Genomic DNA, 15,451 nt, shown 5'->3' with positions numbered 1-15,451 from the left:
CTAACAAAAACCAGAGCAAGTGATTTTGTAGCAATGATTTCTTTTACTTACCCACATATCAAATGATCATTAAAAGTCACTAGCATAAACAACATCTTAAATAAATGGTTTCAAAGTAACTTTTCTATGTCCTATGTATCATATACACCAAATGCATATTATTAGTTTGCAATTTCTGGCACAGAGTTAGATGACAGGAAGATAAGTAAATAACTAAGATGATATTTAAAAAGTGTTTTATTTGCACTTTACAAATAAAATTCCATTAAAATGTTATTCATTTTATCTCACAAAAATATGAAATGATACTTTATTTACTGGATTTCAAATCACTAGTAAGGTAAAATCAGTATGACAAAATTGTCTAAAATTGCCTCATTTCACCAAAATGTTTGTTTTAATTTGATTCTGCAGCATATCATAGACTTTTTCAGTAGGAATATAACTTTAGAATTTTGAACCTATTTGTTCAACAAGGAGAGGAGGTATATTAGAGGGATGTTCCTCACCTATCCCAGGTAGGTGGGGAATATATATACATATATGCCCATTGAACTCACCCAGACCCACCCTAGAAGAAAAGACCCAGGTAGAGTCTTCCATATAATCTTCCATAAAGATTATAGTCAACAAAGCCTTAAGGAGCAGTTTTACTCTGAAATATGTGTATTTACCATGAGCGGGAAGTGACTCAAGAGCTCACGGAAAACAGCGCTGAGAAAACACCAAAGGATGGAGAAATGGTCCGCTAGAAAGAAATGGAGAAGAAAGAAAATTGCTAGTAGCCATCCACTCAGAAAGCAGGTGAATTTCTTTTTTCATGACTTTTAAGTTTCCGTGAACTTGTCCAAGGAGAGAAGAAGGTGTGAAAGAATAAGAACTAGGAGCTGAGAATGGCTGCATCCATACCCTCGACAGTGTGTGCAACCTAATTAAAGAGCTTCAATGGGGAAAACAATGTTCTGTATGCATACAAAAAGAATGAAGACGAAGTCAGCTTGCTACAAAAAGGCAGCAAAAAGAAACAATTTCACATTGATACATACAGTGTGCATAAGTCTACTTAATATATCTGATTTTTATATTTTATTGCATTGTAACTTTCTTTCAAAGGTGTTCTGATTAACCCTACATACGACTGCTTTATATTCCTTGTTCTACATATTCATTAACTTAGGATATCCTGTATACTTTATTTATTATAAACTTAATATCTATTATCTAACTCCTACTTTTAAAATTTAATCATCAGGAAGCAAGATGGCTTGCTCTTTTGTTGATTGATAGGAAATTAGGAGAAGGGTGCATGGCACACAGAAGCCATTTACATTAGATACACTTTTGTGTGTGTGTGTGTGTGTGTGTGTGTGTGTGTGTATGCATGTTTGTGTGTTCCAGACTTTGTTGGCACTGCCGGGACAACAATTAGGGGAGATAAAGCCTCGAGGTCACTGGGGAGGAGTCTAGGTTCACCACAGTGGCCTCTTTGCTCTGTCTGCGTTTCTGTAGGTCTCATCACAAAGAATTATTATAAAGCCTATAGCACCTACCTCTCCTCACCATTGAAACAATGGAAACACATAAAAGGTCTGTGATGTGTTTAAGGTCATGCATAAAGTGAGCCGTAGACACAAGAGAAAAGCCTGGGTCTCCTGACATATGAGGGGTACCCTTCAAAATCTGGACTTGCCCTGGATGGACAGAAGCATTCATAGTACACATTCTTCCCACTGAGTGAGCATTGACCACCCAGTGGCATCTCCTGGGAAGGTTCTCTCTGGTCACAGTTATTTTTTTCATAAAAGCAGCGTCACTGGAACCTTGTTTTTTGTGATGGCCAATTTAAGAGAGCACCATGCAGTAGTCAAAATTTGATTCCTACTCAGGAAAAATGTCACAGAAACTGTTGTGTTGTTGAATACATTTTACCAGGAAAGCAGAAAAATGCATGTGTGTGAGTAGTTTACTCATTTGAAAAAAGGTGAAATGTCAATTGAAGAAAAGTCTCTTTCTGGGCCTCTGTCAACTTCCCAAATGGATGAATCATATCAACCCATAGTGCATTTGAGTTGTTCCACCAGGTTAGCCTGCTAATCAAGATTTTTATTTAGAGATTCTGAAAGAATTCAGTAATAGTGTGTGATAATAAGGGCAAGATTTGTGGCAGAAGGGGGACTGGTTTTGTCACCATGACAATGCACCTGCTCATCCAGCATCTCAGTGCATCCTTGCTTGGCAAAAAACCCAGCAAGCCTCTCTTGCCCTTATTCACCCATCCTTGCTCTGTGTGACTTCTTTTTGTTTCTGGGAATGCAGAAAGCATGGAAAGACAGCAATGTGATGACATAGAAAAGGTGAAGAAAAAAATCAAGGAGTTGCTATCAGCCATCCAAACAGATGAGTTTGAAAAAATGTTTCCAAGATGGAATCCCAGATTCAATAAATGTATTAAGTGTAATGGAGATTACTTTGAAGGTAATAAGGTTGTTTTGTTAAAAAATTTAAATACGCAGCTTTGAAATAAAATTTGGTATTTTTTGTATCCATTCATATACTTTGTTCAAGATGCATTTTGTTAAATCACACTTCTCACCCAAGCAGAATAATGAGAGCATGATGATATGGTCATATTGTGGCAGGAAACCTTGCCCCACTGTTAGCTAGCTGGGCAGTTTTAGACATTTGAGCCTCAGTTTCCTCATCATTGATATGAGGATAATAATACCCACATTATAGGGTGTTTATAGGGATTAAATTTTCAGCACAAGGCTGAGGATCTGTTGGGTGATTGTTTTCAATTAGTCATTCAACACATATTGAGTGCGGACTGGATGCCAAGCCATCTACTAGGCTTGGGCTAACCCGACGGCTGAGGGGTTGTCTCAGAACATCCACATGGTTGCTGCACTAACAGGATCTGGGATCCTCGTGGAGTACAGGGTAAGCACTCAACTACTGTCCCAACAGTTGATGGTTGGAAGCTACCTAGACGTTCTTTGAAAGACGGTTCCGATGAGGAGTATCCAGAAGATCGCAAAGCTTGAAACCCAATGAAGTGGTTCCATACTTCAAACACGGGGTCACCATGAGGAGCAATGACAATAAAGTCATCTAGCCGTCATGTGCAGGGGCATTTCTTAGCAATCCCGGTGGACAAAGCATTAAAACCCCACAGGTTTTTAGTCTTTTTTTTTTTCACTACAATTTTTGTTAAGGTTTTTCTCTCAAGCTGTGATTTGCCTTCTCATTTTAAAAAATTGTGCAACAAAAAATACATAGGAGACAGTATGTAAAACACACTTGTATAGGTCAATTAAGTATTAGATAGTAAATGACCAGGTCACCAAAACTCAGATCAAGAAACAGACATTGATAGAATCCTAAAAAGCCTCCCATTGTATGTGAGTCCTCTCTCTCTCTCTCTCTCTCTCTCTCTCTCTCTCTCTCTCTCTGAGTGGGCATAGGGGTAAAAGGGAACTGATGTCAAGGAGTTTGGGAACAAAAAGAATGTTTGAAACTGATTGAGGTAGCAATCATACAATTGTTTGATGTGATTGAACAATGATATGATATCTGTATTAACTCCCAATAAAATGTTTTTTGGGAAAAAAAATTCCCTCTGATATTTTAGGAACTGTATAATCATGTTAAGTCTCCCTGTTATTCAGCATGCATTTTAATTTTAGGACCCACTGAAGGAAATAATTAGTCTCTGCTTGTTAGTCAGTCAGTAAACGAGAGCTAGTAGTAGGCACGCATGTACTTATTGAACAATGAGTAACCAAACACCGTGAAATATAGGACAGTAACTAAAACACACTAGGCTCAGCAATCCTAGAATGAAATGAGACAGGTAAAGTCATTAATAAAATTCATGAACAAACAGCAAATATAGAAGCTTACAAACAAATTTTGCCATTACAACAAAAAAGGATTATTTTTAAGAAATGGACATGTTAATATCTGTAAAATTCATGATCCTTAACAATAAATACTAATAAGGTTGTAACACACAATATAGCTTCACTAGAGACACAAAGTTGAGAAAAGACATGAAAATCACTTGCCCAAAGAATTGCATTGTCTCTTTCCTTTTAAAACTTTTAAAGAAAATGTCCAGACGCAGAAAACCAGGAAAGTAAAATCTAAGGATAGTTTGAGAATGCGTGGTGCATGGAATAATTCTGCCATGAGAAATTTAGCATTCTGTTTTTAATAGAAATATTAAAATAAAAAAACCAGAGACTACTAGTCTCCATAAAACGATAGTGGTAATCTCATCAGATCTTAATCAATTTGCAGTTGCTTGAACATAGTGGCTACTAATAGGTGTTTGATTAATAAATGGAAATATGAACCAGCACAAAGACATTTAAAACTGCCTTCCTCGTTTGTTTTAATGAATTAACTCCATTAGAATTGTATATTTTACATACCATTTCTTAATAAAAGTATTGAAAGTATAAAAGTATAGAGAATATGTTAAACATATGTTTTATTTTGACATTTCATTCTGAGTATATACATATCCATATTTATATTTTAAAAATTGCTTTGAGAAATTATTTCCCTATTTTCAATGGGATCCTCTATATATTGTTTATATTTCAAATTAATAAAAGAATTATGAGTTCATGTAAAAATTTACTAACTTTTTTGTATGATAGGATAATGGCAAATAAACTATATATAAAATAATATTTCTTAAGTTTTCTGTGCACTCAAGATATATACATTCCGAGTTGCCACACATATAATTCTATTTAGAAAAATGCATATTTATTTATTTTACAACAAAATATAGACTTGGTTTTAACCTCATACCTTCTTAGACCTCTCCAGTTGTGGTTAATTCTTTTAAAAAATTTGCTGACAAGACAAAGTATTTTCTCTCTATGTATTGTTACAAAATTTCAGAGTAAATGTTTTCTCTAGGAATAATTTGATTATTTATAATTCTTGTAAGATAATTTAGTTGAAAATTACTTCTAATATCCCCTGCAAAAAAGTCAATACTATTTAAAAGTCCACATAAAAAAATAAAGAGCCCAGTATACCTTTGTCATTAATTATTTTACAGTTCAGACACTAAGCCTGGGTTAACAATAAAGATTAATTATGCACATAGTAAAATCTTCCTCATTAACAGTAGGGGTCATTTTATGATCTAATGTTAATTTCTTAATTATGATTTTCTAATTAAAATAGGTGTAATTAATCAATGGCACAAAATATTTTAAGTACTTCTTGGTCTCTTTTAGAAACGCAAATAGTTATTATAAAAATAAAGAATATTGTAAATGTTAATTCTGGATTATGTAAAATATTATTATAAAACATGGTAACTAAAGTTGTTAGCATTCAAATAAAGATGTAACCAATTTATGAAATAGGAAACATATGAATTGCTTTCAGTTTTCATTATTTGTTCTTAATTATATTTTATTTCTGAAATCATGCAATTTAGTCATGCTTATATTTATTCCATTAAAGATAAACCTAAATATTAACAAGAGTTCATATGCATGAATCAAGGTAGTAGAGACATAAGAATCATTTCCACACAATTGGCCAGCTTAGTGTATTATTTTCTCCTAGAATTAATTGGTAGCCTGATATTTTCACATCTGCTTTGTTAAAACAGTGTTGGGGTATTCTCACCTATCATTTTCAAGAGGTTTTGACATGCCTACTCTGAGACTGGTACAGATAAAGGTGGAGGCATTGATTTTACCCTTTCAATGGCGTCTGAGGAGAGGGTCAGGTCTGAAGTTACAAAGGTATCCCCGTCAGTAAGATTTCACTCCTACTCCTCACTGAATTCATTAAAGGTTTCAAAGAAATAAATGGGTGGTAGAAAAGATATTTAACACAATTAAAACACTAAGCATCATTTTACTAAATCTGAATTTAGACAAATTTAGTAATGCATTGGGACATCTATCAGAGAGTTTTTAATATAAAATGAAGGTAGTTATTTGACTTTGTCTTATTTTATTAGAATTTAAGGAAGCTTTCTCTTTTTTTCGATTTTCTCTTTTTTGAAGCATTTTATTGTGATTTGGGTAAAAAGGTACAGATACTGGTTTTGTTCAGTAATGCGCACTCCACTGACTTCATGACGTCTCTGCCCTCCCCACTTCACCCCGGGGCTGACCATTTCCACTCTGTTCTTTGTAATCCATTCCCGCATTCTGAGCTTTGTTCCTGATCAAAGGCTTCCTTTAAAAAAAAACATACAATCGAAGGTTATAAAAGGCGTTACTCTTTGACTGTCTGCTCTTGGACTAAAGGTTGAGCCACAGGACAACTTTCAGTTCCAAGACAGAAGAATCATTAAGGTAATCATTTATCATTGTGATTTTGAATTTTGTTCCTTATTTTTATCCCACTCTGTTGAGGACCAACGTGATAACTTTCAAGCAAGTTAGCAGTGCATAGCCTGACACCATGAAGCTCTTTTGGTTTTAGAACAATGAAGAATAGGTGAATCGTCCCTGGGTATTTTGCACCAATTATTTCTGTGCATCTTTGATTTTCTTCATCTTGAGATAGTTAATGTTTATTGTGTCAACCTGACTGACAAACACATGTGGGGTTAATTGAAGGGCAGAGACATAAATGGCTCGGTGAACCTTGCAGTTCTAATTTTCCGGTCTCTTGCTTTCTGATGGTCGGACCAGGGTGCAGCTGTCTTAGCCCGTTCCCTACTTTGGCTGGCAAGGCTCACTTCCTGCAAGACATCCCTGAGGAGAAGCTACATGGACCTACCCCGATGCAGCCCTGGGTGCTGGAGCAGCCGTGTGGAGGCCCCTGCCAGCACTGAAATGCTTACATGTTCGCTGAGTCGGCTTTCCTCCTTATCACTACATGTGTTTTGTGAGATGGAGGAGGACTTTGTGGATTGGTGTTGGACATATGGGTTAATGTTGGACTTGTGGGCTTGGGCAGCACTGGGTTGGGGTGTTTTCTTGATCTGTACTTACCCTTTATATAAAATTCTCCCTTATACATATGTGTTCCTGTGGATTTGTTTCTCTAATGTACCCAGAGTAACATAGTCTTAATTGCTTCAGGCAGGGACAGACCATTAATTGTAATTAAGATGACTGTTGGCAGGCCTTTAAAACTATACCCAAGACTCGGCACAATCAGATATAGAGCATTGCCTTTTAGACTATATTATACAAATTTACTTTGAAACTCTGATCCCAAGTCCCAAGCCCCAGAGAGTCTGTCCCTCAAGATATTTGGTAATGGCTAATAGGGTTTTATAACATTTCTGCTTATAAACCCTACTGTATCCATGGGTATATTTACCACAATTATAAATATGTATATGGAATATGCTTAAGTCCATTGTTGCAGCCACTGTGTCAACCCAACTTGTCAAGGGCTTTCCTCTTTTCCTTGCTCCCTGCTTTACCAAACATGATGCTCTTCTCCAGGGACTAATCCCTCCTGACAACGTGCCCAAAGTATGTAAGACAAAGTCGCGCCATTCTTGCCTCCAAGGTGCATTCTTCTACTTCTTCAAGACAGATTTGCTTCAATGTTTTGGGTTGTTTTTGCCAGCATCTTAATTCAAAGCATTGATTCAATCTTCTTTGCCAACACCATAATTCAAATGCATCAGTACTTCTTCTGACTTCCTTATTCAATGTAAAATTTTCACATGCATATGAGATGATTGAAAATATCATCACTTGGGTTAGGCACAACTTATTCTCCAAAGAAATATCCTTGCTTTTCAACACTTTGAATAGGTCTTGTGCAGCAGATGTGCCCAATGTAATGCACGATTTGATCCCTTAGCTTCTGCCTTGCTTGTGGATCCCAGTCAGACCAAATCCTTAACAAGTTCGATATTCTTTTGTGCTGTTACTGCCTTTTTTATATATTGTATATTGCTTTCACTTCACATATGTATGTCTTCCCTTTAGTGATGTATTCCCATTCCCCTCCCATCTTAGATAACCTTTAAGAATTTTTCTTTCTGTGTGTAAACCATTTTTTGACCTTTTATAATCATGGTCTTAGTTAATAGTTGTCCTTCTTTGATTGACTCATTTCACTTTGTATAATGTCCTGAAGATTCATCCATGTTATGAGGTGCTTTGTGTGTTCATCACTAGTCTCTAACATTGTGTAGCATTTCATTGTATGAATGTATCATTGTTTATCCATTCATCCACTGAAGGACATTTAGATTATTTTACTATCCCCAATAATTATACCATGAGAATAGTAATGAATGTATCTATTGTTACCATTGCATGTATTTCTGTTATCTTCCCATTCATAGGGTTGCTGGATTATACCCTATGTCTAATGATAAGGTTGTAAGGAAGCACCATATTGTTTCCCATAGAGACCGCTCCATTTTACAGTCCCTCCTGCCAGTCTTTCCACATCCTTGTCACTATTTGTTGTATCTGTGGTTTTGCGGGGGAGGTGATATCTAATTGTTTGATTTGTATCTTTCAAATGGCTAAATGTCATAGTGATGCTGTAGGAGAGTGTAGAGTTGCCCTTCTGGGAATTTGAGACGTATTGTTTACAGGGTCTAGAAAGCCTCATCTTTCCCAGGACTGGTGGTTTCAAACTGCACACCTTGTGATTAGTAGCCCAATCCATAACGACTATGTCAATAGGGTTCACAATCAACTCAATTACTGTCAGTTTTTTAGTTTAATGGATAATTAAAAAGTACAGCAGCAGTGATCGATGACAGTGAGGATGGTGAGACTTTGAATCTCAAAACCTCATTATCAGAAGAGACCTGTCCCTGAAAGAAGACATCATGCTTGATAAAGCCGAGGGTCAGTGTACAAGGATGACCCTTCATGAAACAGACTGTCACAGTGGATGTAGCAATGGCTTCAAGTACAATAATGAACATTAAGATGGCACAAGACTAGGCAGTGTTTCTTTCTGTTTACGCAGAGTCCCTTTGAGGGGCATGAACTCGAGAGTGCCTCTTAAGTTACAGCAGGAGCTAATGGTCACAAGCATATCCTCCTGTTTCTGTGGCTCTCCTAAATGCAATGTGTTGTGGGGTGTCTGGTTATGTCCTCTGTTTCTTGTCAGTTTGGCATTATACCATTGGACTTTAAAATTAATATTCCTTTAAATTTAGGCATAAACTGTTATTTTGGTAAACGGAATAAGAACAAAGAATGGTAATTATGCAGGTATATTTGCCTAAAACTCAGTTTTAGTAAAAATGTCTTGCTTTGTTTATAAATGTAATTAAAATTGCACTCTGTATGGTTTTAAAATGTATGTTTCCAAATATATTTATTTTCTAATATTAAATGTTTGCTGTTCTTTTAAACTGTATTAATCAATTAACTTGCTAATGAAATAATTATTTTAAGTTATCGTATTTAGGATGCTACAGTGTTTTTCATTCCTCCTTGCTATTTTTCACCACTCTAGTGGCATTCCAAGTTTTGAATATGATTTGTACTCAGAATACATTAATTGCAGCCTCCTCTGGATAATTAATATTAGAATGGACATGGTATCAATATACATAGGTTGTACTAAAAAATCTCTTCAAAATGCTTGGCATTCATGATGTGTGACAAAATTATGAGCTGATAGAACTTCAAAAACAAAGCATTGTTTTACATCTTTTCTGTCAGTTGCTGTCAAGTTGGTTCAGAATCATGGTGATTCTATGTGTGTCAAGTAGCACAGCTGAGTAGGACTTTCGTGATCCTGATGTTTCAGATGAAGACTGATAAGCCCATTTTCCAAAGAGCCAATGGGGGGTTCTTATGGCCAATCATCTGGCTGCAGTAAGCTAATATACATAGAATTACTTGCTGTGACAATTCTTCCTTAAGATGAAATGGGGGGGGGATAAAATCGTGCTTTAGCCACAATGAGCAAAAAATTCATTAGAAATGCAGATATTATATAGAAATACTTGTAACATTATATATCTATTAGATCAAATTTGCAAATCTTTGAACTTTTGGCTGGAGCCCTGGGGACATAGTGGTTATGCATTTGGTGATTTCCTGTCAGACCCACAGTTGGAAATCACCAGCTATTTATTCTATGGGAGAAGGATGGGGATTTCTACTTCCAGAAGAGTTGAAGTTTTGGAAATTCACAGAGGCAGACCTGCCTTTTTCTATGAAGTCACCAGAAACTGGAATTAACACCAAGACAGCGAGTTTGTTACTACTAGTTTTACTTTAGATAATCTTTGATTTTTTAAATCCACAAAATTAGATCAGCAAATAATTATTTTTTCTATATTTTTTGTCGAAACTCTAAGTTCTCATGGTGACATATACTCTATCAATATGCATTTTCTGAATAATAACATCTATATTATGGCATGTTAACATACATATTTCAAAGAAAATATGCAACTATTTAAATTTTAAGAGAAAAATGTGGTGTATTCATATGTTCTATCAAAAATTTAAGTTTCATTGGTGACAAAAAATGCTAGTGCTTGATTTCTTGCTGTGTTAGGCTTGGTTCTCTAGAGAAACAAAACCAGTGACACACACATGCATAAACACACACACACGAGAAAAAATTATATAAATAGATTGCAAAAATATAGAATTGGGTGAGTCAAATCCAGTTTAAGGTCATGGATCAGACATTAAGCTGAATGCTACTCCTGAATTGCTTGTCTGTATGGGCAGACAAATCAGGAAATAGGAAGGTCAGGCATGGGACACAATCCAATGAAGTCAAGGTTTACAGGTCAACTAAAAGCCAAGTGGAAGGCTGCCGCTGTTGGCACCCAGGTGCAGTTGGAAATATGGTAGCTCATTGGCCCAAATCCAAAGTTCAAGGTCAATGAGCCAGACTCAGGATCTATGTTGGCAAAAGGCCAACAGGCCTTCCACAGGGTCTACTTACATAGGAAATAGATTGTATCCCCTATGTAACCTAATTAGGATTCTGTCCTAGGTAAGGGTGTTAACATCCACACCACTTCTCCCACAACTGCTTCTCATAGCAATTTCATCAAGAAACTGATTACATAAGGTGGGGGGTTATAGCACCAAACAACTGAGAATCTTTGCCTAGCCAAATTGACACACAATCTAACCATCACGCTAACCTAAAGACTGGTAGTTTAAACCCACTCTTCAGTGCTTAAGAAGGAAGCTCAGTGATCTGTTTGTGTCAAGTTTATAACCAATAAAATCCTATGTAGCAATTCTGCCCTATAGCACATGGGGTTACCGTGGATTGAATATACTTAATAGCAACTTACTTTCTGTGTAAATCCTAATTTTACTTTTCATAATATTATTTGATGTAGTTGAATCACTTAGCTTTCATCATATTACTTGGGTGATGAAAGGAATAAATAAATTCAAGTTGAAATGGATCACACAAGTGGAAGGCAAAATAAAAATTATCATAAAATGAAAGTATATTACATAAAATAATATGATCGCCTATTCTTCATTATATAGATTCTAAACCTATTCTCAAGTTAAAAATTATTTATCAAATATTTGTCTTATAATCATAAATGGAACCCAGAATTGTTCATTATTTTGATTAGAAACTATTCTAATAGTTTCTTTTCATGGTGTACAGTTTTATAAAGGGAATTGAATTTTTCTGGAGCTCATGTTTCTAGAGATACTTAAGAAAAAACAAATTAGTTTGTACAATTATCCATTACAGGTAAATATTTTATAGGAGAAAGCATGGTTTTACCTTTTAGATGTATGGGAGAACATTTATATGTAGCATAGCATGAAGTAAGGATGGTTTTACCTTTTAGATATGTAGGATTATATTTATATTTAGCATAGCATGAAGACAACGTAGGGTACCTTTCTCATCAACCAAAAGGCTGGCAGTTGAAAGGGAAATAGATGAGGCAGTTGGCTTCAGAATAAAATGTAGTCTAGGAAACCATTAATGAAAGTTCTAACTTGTTCTATAGGCTCCAATGAGTTAGAATCTACTTGACAACAATTTCTATTGCAGTGGTAGTTATTATATAATACAATATCCTCTAATAAACATATTTGAGGAAGGCTTATTAACAGCCTACAATATGCAGATGATACAACATGCTTGCTGAAAGCAAGGAGAATTTGAAGCAATAACTGATAAAAATCAAAGATTACAGCTTTTCCTATGGATTAAAACTCTATGTGTGATAGGCAAGTTTATTGTGCCAACATAGCCAATGTGAACATGTGGGATTAATCTGGTTACAGTTTGATTGGAGGGCAAAGAGGTAAATGGCAGTATTGTACAATACTGCTTAATATAATTGAACTATGGAATGATATGATACATGTATGAACTCCCAATTAATAATTAATTAAATATTTTTTTAAATATTGAAAAGTAATAGTGTTACTCTTAGGACTAAAGTTCACTTGATCCAAGCAAGGTATGATATTCTTAATTACCTCATTGACTTGTGAAAGTTGGAATCTGAATAAGGAATACTGAAGAACAAGGTCTGTGTTGAAATTATGGTGTGGCAAAGAATATTGAAAGTACCAGGGATTGCCAAAATGATAAACAAATCCTTCTCAGAAGAAGAATGCCCAGTGTGCTCCTTAGGAGCAAGGGTAGCAAGACTGTGTCTTACAAATGTTGGACTTGTTCTCAGGAGATACCAGTCCCTAGAGAAAGGCACCACGCTTGATAACGAAGAGGAGCATTGAGAGAGAAGAAGGCCCTGGACAAGATGGATTGGCACTGCGGCTACAACAATGACCGCAAGCACAAGACCGATTTGAAGGACCAGGTAGTATTTCATCCGTTGTGCATAGGGTCACTTCATAGTGTGTACATCTTATGTAGTCTGTAGGTGCTAGCTTTTGGTAACTGAATTCAGGGGGGTAAAAACAACTTATTATAAGCATTAAAAGTGAATATTCTGAGAAAGACTATGTGCTTCATTCTGAATGAAAGAAATGACTTAAAACAGCAATCTGAAATGCAACATGTAATAGAAAACTAAAATATATTTACAAATAAATGTAGGCTATTATTTTGAAAACAACACAATTAGATAAGAAACAAGACTGAAAACATAGTTTTAATTATCCAGCTTTTGTATGGATCCTTTAGAACAGCTAAGGCCTAGAAGAGTTTTCTCTAAAATCTGATCCTGGTCATTTTCTTACATATATTGTCAATATGCCAATGCAGTCTCACTTGCCTGGGGTGTTGCATGGTCTGTTGCATGGTCACGATGCCTTTTCTTCTCTTCCTTTGCTTATAAATTACTATTAAGCACAGCAATACCAATGACTAATGTTCATTCTTTATATATCATTGTTTTTATCGATTTCTTATTGAGGAATTCAAAAGATATTTTATTTACTTCATCTTTGTATTCTACTTCATTAATTCATTTGAAATACAAGCACTTTATAATGTGTACTGTCCTGTAATTACATATGATACTGTTTCGGGTTTTCATAAAAATATTCTTGAGATAAAAAACAATTTACTGAAAGCCAATATATTGAATACCAGCTTCTAGCACAAGATTAGAATATCCATGTGCTAACTACTCAGTTAAAATTTGGTAAGTAAAATATAAATACTTGTTTTATCCGGTGATATTTATGCTAAGATGAAATTATGATGTACATATAATGTCAACATCATGTTGGAAGTAATTACTATAAAAATCAACATTCATGTTATTAGATCAATGACAAATTGATGATGAAAACTTTAATGTTGTGAACATACCATATTTTTTTCCCAATGAGTTGATGTAGTGGAAATAGAAATGAAGAAGAAAAATACATTAAACACACAACTAAACAGAAAAATATTCAGGAAAAATAATTTCTTGAAAGTAAAATAAACTTACTCAAAGCCTATGAAGGGCCAAACAATGAATATAAAAAGAATTTATTTGAAAGAAATTCAATTAACTCATTGAATTGAAGGAAGACTTGTGTATACATATTTATGATCTCTATATTTAAAATACAATAAGGAGTACAAAAGACAGACATGTGCAGACACAATGTGAGATGGTTTCATTAATATAGTGAGATGACAAGTTATTAGAAAGAGAAGTGACAATCGATTCTCATGTGTTGGAAGGCAAAGTCAACATGACCTCTTGACAAGAGAGCTGTCATATGACTTCAGAAATTTCTGCCTTAGCAAATAAAAGTATTAAGGTGTCATGAAGGAAGAGGCTCACAAATGTGAGAAGGCAATTTTGCGTGATAGGAGGACTGATGCTGTTACACTGAAACGGTGGTGGCACCTTTGGACATTTTCAGCTTAACTTCTCTGAGTAAATATGAAATGAAAAGTCAAAATAGAGGAGAAAGTGATGGAGGCTTTTGAAAGAAATGAGATTAAACCTGTGTAAAAGGGATATAGAAATGGAAAGTCATGAGTAGATAATACTGAGAATCCACTTAAATCTCACAATAATGAAATTAAAGAGCGAACACTGAGTGGTTTAGTTGTGTTCACTTAGCCTCATTGAGCTACATGAGTACAGAAGTACAGAGTAGCCTAGGAATTTGATTTCATTTGATAAGTTTCACAAGCAGTTATGAAAATGTGAGATGGGGAAAGAGATTCGATGGTGTCCAGAAGGGATTATTATAGCCAGTGCCCAGAATATACACTGGATAGGAAAGAAAATTGTTTATCAAAAAAAGGAGAGGCAGTGACAAACAGTAATATCAATACATGGAAGCCTGTGTGTCAAAAAACTGTTGGTGTCAAGCCATTCACTGGTATAAGCTGGGCGTATAGGAGGTTATATAGAAGAAAATGCAACATTTTAATATCAGAACAATTTAAAATTTGCAGTTTCTCCCTGGTACTTGAAAAGGAGTTTCCTTCATAGCAGATGCTCAAGTAATACTTTAATAGTAAAGTAATTACTAGACTTTTGCAGCTTTCTTTGTGCTTTTATTTGTGAATATATCTATGTTTGGACTAGAATTACCATATGGGGTAATATCTGACTAATGGACTTGCTCTGAACTGGACTGAGATGTTTTCACATTATGCAATTGCTCCTTTATATAAAGCTCTTTCTTATACACATATAAGTGTCAATGAATTTTTTCTCTAGTCAACCCAGACTAGCACATACATGCTTATGGTGGAGAAGAGGTTTTTTTGTTGTTGTTTTGTTGCTTTTTTAAATAGCTTGGAATTTCCCTCCACCCCCAACAACAGCTATTTTTAATCTGATTTCAAAGTTTGTAATCTACTTTTCTGGATTAGTACTACGAAACATTGTTGAAATTCAGATTCATCACAATGCACTTTACTATAGAAACTGGAATCATAGCGTGCCATGATCTCTAAGCTTAAGAAATGAATTTTGAGGAAAAATACTCAGGGCTGATGTGGGTCTCCATGTGGCTCTTCCAGCTCCAGGACTATGGTTCATTGTGGAGCTCCATGTGGTTTGTCAAAAGGAATTTCTCCCAAG

This window comes from Tenrec ecaudatus, chromosome 11, assembly GCF_050624435.1.
Source record: "Tenrec ecaudatus isolate mTenEca1 chromosome 11, mTenEca1.hap1, whole genome shotgun sequence".
Classification (NCBI taxonomy): Eukaryota; Metazoa; Chordata; class Mammalia; order Afrosoricida; family Tenrecidae; genus Tenrec; species Tenrec ecaudatus.
Note: the sequence above shows the minus strand (reverse complement) of the source record.